Source organism: Notolepis coatsorum, assembly GCF_963971535.1.
Source record: "Notolepis coatsorum genome assembly, chromosome: 1".
NCBI classification, from domain to species: domain Eukaryota; kingdom Metazoa; phylum Chordata; class Actinopteri; order Aulopiformes; family Paralepididae; genus Notolepis; species Notolepis coatsorum.
This window is the reverse complement of record NC_140165.1, coordinates 230515422-230521421: the sequence shown is the minus strand read 5'-3', so window position 1 is coordinate 230521421 and position 6000 is coordinate 230515422. Positions and strand designations below refer to the sequence as shown.

The window sequence follows — 6000 nt, the reverse complement described above, 5'->3', positions numbered from 1 at the left end:
CTTCAATAACTTTTTTTTTAACTTACTTTTGTTACTGTATGTAGCACACTCTCAGCCGGGGCTCATACAGAAACAAGCATTTCATCATAAAGTATTCTGTATTTTTATTATGACAAAATAATAAACAAACTTGAAAACTTTGCATCACTCTTCATCCGACAGAGGACGCCAAACCATTGACGAAAGAAGTCAAACTTGTCTGCACTGGGACAGAAGTGTTTCTGCTGCTCCTCGTGTTGATGACAACCTCCTGGTGATGAACCCGCGAGTAGGGTATATCTGCAGAGCCGCAATCCCAACGTCTGGGTGGGGCTTCGGGGCTTGTACTAGGTTTGAGGCGGGTCTTCTGGGCTTGTACGCACAGTAAAACCGAGTACAAGCTCCGAAGCCCCGCCTCAAACCTAGTACAAGCCCCGAAGCCCCGCCCAGACGTTGGGCTTGCGGCTCTGCAGATATCCCCTATTGGAACCCGCCGGTTGGTTGTTCCTGCAGCGAGGGGCGGGGCGAGTGTCGAGCGAGTGAAACTATCCTCCTTCCTGGTTCCACTGTACAAGTTAGTAACAACAAGCGAGCTCGACGTTCATTGTTCAAAAGTTGTCAACATTTTCTTTTATACAACTTTCTCCAACGATATTCACGGATAGGTTTCCAAAAGTTATCCGACGTTACGTTATGTTTTTTTGTCAAGTCAACTAGTAGCGAATGTCCGCGATAACGTTAGCTAGCTAACACACCACCCTGCTACTTGTTTGTTTGTTCCGAGACGAGGATCATAAAACACCTCTCCACTGTGTTCCGTGGCCAGAGGTGAGTTCACAAAACATGGGCTCGATGTGGCTTGTTGTAACTTAAATGTGCCAGGCTAGGTAAAGTGTACTGAATTAAACGTTACGAACTAATCTAATGTTCGGTTAATAATATCACAACGTTAACTTTCGAAGTAACGCTACAGTAGACTTTCACTTTCACGTCTTGTCTATTGCTGACCTAGCTAACGGTAGTTAACAGCTAACGTTAACCAATTAACTGAGCTAACGAGTAACGTTAGTTAGATAACTAGCTGGCAAGTAGAGTTAATTAACTGCTTTAATTGGGTTTGTCCTCCTAACACACTTTATCAATAGAATCTCGCTGGTAACAAAGTGAGTTTTGACCTAAATGATTGTTGTGAAGTGGAACATGCCATTGTGGTGGTAGCGTTAGCTAACGGTCTAGATTATTGTATTTTATTTCACATAGATGTAAGATATAAGTGGACTAATGATGCATTTTAGTGTGTTCAGAAACGTGAACGTAACTCCGAAGTTAAACTAACTTCGAGAGGATGTTGTTATTGTCATCATCACCAGCCCGAACTGAGGCGAAACTCACAGGAAGTTTCTCCCCTGACGTGTCTCTCTTCACCACATGTCCTCTGCTCGGATTGGTACATACAACTAATAGTTAACTAGCTGGTAAGCTAACTGTGTTTAGTTTGTTACTGGTATTCTATTTGGCTACGTTGACCAGCCGCCCTCCTCAGCTGTTCTCATTTGAGCCATGAGTCACATATGATGAATTGAAAATGGGGGACCCTGATGTAAACAAGACGAAAATCTTTCTCTGGTCTGCATCCCCTTAACAATTGTATGTATTGAGCTGTACTGTACCCATTCTGCAGTATGTTAATAAAGTTTTCAATCAATGATGACAGACCGAGACTGAGCACAGACATTGAATGGATACTAGATGCTAATCTGGTACAGCTAAAAACCTGTTCCAGGCTTCCTGCTGTATGTGCCTCTTTGTTTCTCTTGACTGTGTTGCCAGATCTTACGAACCTTTGTACTGTCTTCTACTATTATGCACTTTGATACTAAGGAAACTGCCTTGCCTATAGTACTACCTACTATGCTAATATGTCTATACTACTTTGCACGCAAGGCTGTAGCACTCAAGTTCGACAATGCCCATAGCTGCCAGAGTTGTACCCTTCCTGCTGACGTGTTGGGAACAAACTTAACTTTTTGACTTGAAAAACTACCAGCCAAAAATTATAAATAGCTTTTTAGTATATCGCCATGTGTTATTATTACTATAATACTCATATGCTATTTTCAATTAATATCATAAACAACATAAGGAATATTAGCATAATTTTGAGTGGACTGAAAGAATGAGTCAGCGTTAATAGTTTTAAATGCAAATAGTTTATTGAAACATAGAAGTGGGGTCGGTTGGGAGTGACACACACACACAATGGGGGACCCTGATGTAAACAAGACAAACGTCTTTCTCTGGTCTGCATCCCCTTAACAATTGTGTGTATTGAGCCGTACTGTATTCTACCCATTCTGCAATCTGTTCAATAAAGTTTTCATTCATTCACACTGTTTCAACTCACCACCCCTGCATCATATTGACTGTCTAGTCTGTAGGGATGGGTATCGTTAGGATTTTATCGATACTACTACTCTTATCGATACTGCTTAACGGTTCGGTACTTTATCGATACTCTTATCGGTTCTTTTTGGTTATTTTTTTGCAAGAAAAAAAGACAATTAATTAAGAACAGAATCAACATTGCTTTATTATTTATAAATACAACTTTATAAATAAGTATTATAAATAAATATAATTTCTTCAGCAACAGCAGCAGCAATGTTCTTTTATATAACTTTATAAATAAATATAATAAATTAATATAATTTCTTCAGCAACAGCAGCAACAATGTTTTAAATGTGTCTGACTCTGAATTATAGACTTTTTATAATAAACAACAAATGCAAAAGGCTAACAGAACTGTGACACTCGTTCACCCTATCCTCTGTCATCCTTCCTCTAGCTGCTAGGGAGAAAGGACTTTGGGTGGTGGAGGGAGGTAGAGGGAGGATGTGTGGTGGCCCTGGGCTCACTGGGCTGGGACATAGTGGCTGACGCCTCAGCTTGACGATCTATAAAAAGTTTAGATTGTAGTATTTGTAGCTAAACAATTGTTTTGTTTATTAGCCTATTTGTAATAATTCGTTATTAGCCTAGGCAACTCCGTATCTTGGGTTACGGTTGCAGTATGCAGATGGAACACTGCGCGCAAGGCAGTCGAATACGCGCATTTCTGCACACTAATATCATGTTTTGCCAACAGATGTTTTGATAAATTGATTTGCTCGTATTGCCACCCTTACTGGCAAATGTTTTGTTGCACTTGTGGCAACGTGCATTGTCGGCATTGACCCTTGTAAAGTATATCCATACTTTAGAACGCTTCGCTCTATCCGCCATGATCACGACTCAGTGCATGCAGAGCTGCTGTCTGTGTGCCGCGCGCTATAGCACGGGGCGTCGGGGAGCACTTTCATTAAGGAGTACCCGTATGTAGTACCCGTATGTCTATGTGTAGCACTAGCGAGCGACTCGCGAGGAGTGTGTGTAATAATTGACTCGCTGGCTGCGGCTCGCTTCTCGTGCAGAGACAGAGAGAGGATCGTTCGCAACTTTTAAATAATAATAATAATAATAATAATAATAATTTTCTCTAGAGTATCGATAGCAGTACCGAGGACGTCAGAGCTTATAAATACTCCGGTATTTTCTAATATAGTACCGGTTCCCGTTTAAAACCGGGGTCCGGGGGGCATCCCTACTAGTCTGTCTTCAAACTTCCACTCCTCTCGAAACTTTTTTATATTTGAATATCAACATTATCTGTCCAGTGTCCATCCTCAGTAATCCTCAGTTTACTATAATATACTCCAGTCCTGACTGACTTCATCGTCTTTCCAAACACACGCACACACACACACACACCCTTTCCCCAGTCTGGCTCTGCCTCTGATCAGGATTAGCTTGTTAGCTTACGCTAACTTAACGTTCATTTCGGGCGATGTGGGCATAAAGGAATGGCGACGATGCAAAGCGTGTTAGATGCATTTGACCTAGGGGTGCACCGATATATCGGTCGGGTATCGGTATCGGCCGATAAGTGCCTTGTTGACTGCTATCGGCCGATAAGCTCAAATGTGCCGATAGCAGTCGCCGATAAATACCCATCAATTTGTGTAGCGTCAAAAGGCAAAAAAAAAAAGTTCACTCGCGACCTACCTGCACTGTCTGCACAACGCCCGCCGTCCCCCACACACACACACAAGCTACTGCATCAAAGTAACTACTTATTATTAACAAGGCATTCGTTTTGTGGCATTAGCGTTATATAGTTAGTGTTACACGGACAATAACATCAGCATATTATTATTACCCATAGCAGCAAGGCATTACTCCGAGTCCGTTCATTAGCTACCGGGAGATGCAAGACAGTAACGTTACTGGTGAAAATGTGATTTGCGTTGGAATACTCCTTTGTCAACTTGCTGTACTTTGCTTGCAGGTCTGCAGCCATTATTGCTGCATTATGAATAGCCAAGGTAACGTTATGGCTAAACCTTTAACAATAGTTAACGCTAGCTTTCGGTTAGCTGTTCAATGCTATTAATAACACAACTCCCCGTCAACACCCTCTCTCGGGAAGATGGCATTTAAGAAAGTATCTGCTGTTAAAATGAAGTGTTACACGTTCAATAACAAGCATATTATTTACCCGAAGATAGCAGTAAACAAGGCATTACTCCGTTAGTCCGTTCATAGCTCGGTTCCATTCCGTTGCTCATTCCGTACCCAACTACACATTCTGCAATCTGTTAATAAAGTTTTCAACCAGACAAATGTATAGAAAGGCTTTGTTTTATTATAACATTTGTTGCAGTAAAATCATTATGTCTCATTTGGTTATGCGAGGAGCGCCGGTCGGCGGGCCGGGCAGCTAACGTAGCTACGTTAAGTGTGTTCTGCTCTCGCAAACAGAACAATGGCGGCATGCCCGGAAGTAGAAAAATTAATAAACGCTTGCCGATTGGTGGTAAGGACAGCAGGAGGTCGGTGCTAGCGGTGTGGCTTAATTGGCCGAATCGACTGTCAATCAAAATGGTTGCATTGGTTGAAAGCTCTGGTTGAGAGAATAGTATCCCGCTGCAGGCCGCAAGAATGGTTCCATTGCATTGGTTGAAAGCTCTGGTTGAGAAAATAGTATCCCTCTGCAGGCCGCAAGACGATACTGGGAGAGAGATAGTGATACCATAAACATATTTCTTGATGTTTCCTTTTTTTAAGTAAGTAAAGAGGCCTACAAATACAAACATACACATACAAATATACAGTAGTTTCATTAAAAAAAAAAAAAAATAAAAAAAAAAAAAAAATTTACAAATACTTATATACAAATATACAAATATCGGTATCGGCCGATAGTGTTAGTTGAACAATCGGTATCGGCGGCCAATTTTCATATCGGTGCATCCCTAATTTGACCCGTTGTGAGGGAAAAAAACACCACAGACTTATTTCGGATCGCAAAATAGCCGCACTGCTGTGTAGCGCTGCTCCTCTGCTTGACCGACCTGCGCCGCAGACAATAGCACGGACTGGGCGGATATGACTCGTCGAGTTGCCACAGGGTTTTTTCAAAATAAGAGTATCATATGAACCGAACTGATATTATGACTGGAGCTGCGCTTGGGGCGGAAATGAGACCCGCACAGGATTTTCAAAATAAGAGTATCGATATTATGAACTACACGCCAGGTGGCGGGCAGACCTCTCATTTTTACTCGCCAAACCTTAAATCTACAGGCCATTGGCGCTTGGCGTAGGACTGGGCGATATGGCCAAAAACTTTATCGCGCTAAAATTATAAAATTATTTTAATATAACTCTATATCGATAATTATCGTCGATATAATTTCTGTCAAGTTTAATTAACTTCTTATGCCCGGCGCCGATGGACGGGCTATTAATAGACTTGTTTTGCTGCTGTGAATGTCTCGAGTTGATGTCGTCATCAGTCCGCGCACGTTCTTCTACCCCAGTGCATAGATTCTTATATTCCACCAGGGGGCAACCTACCGCCACTGGATCATATGCATTATAAGAATGGAACACAGTTAGCCAGAGCAAGCGGTGTATCCCAC

At 41.9% G+C, this 6000-nt stretch overlaps 1 protein-coding gene across 3 annotated transcripts in view; it reads left to right on the top strand.

Annotated features, from left to right (window-relative positions):
- Nucleotides 1–564: 564 nt before the first annotated feature.
- The window catches only part of rffl (ring finger and FYVE-like domain containing E3 ubiquitin protein ligase), a 90453-nt gene continuing 85017 nt past the window's right edge, over nucleotides 565–6000 (top strand). For all 3 annotated transcript variants that reach the window (XR_014620739.1, XM_084335385.1, XM_084335384.1), the window contains exon 1: nucleotides 565–807. The gene's annotated coding sequence lies outside the window, so the exon portion shown is untranslated. The remainder of the gene's footprint in view (nucleotides 808–6000) is intronic.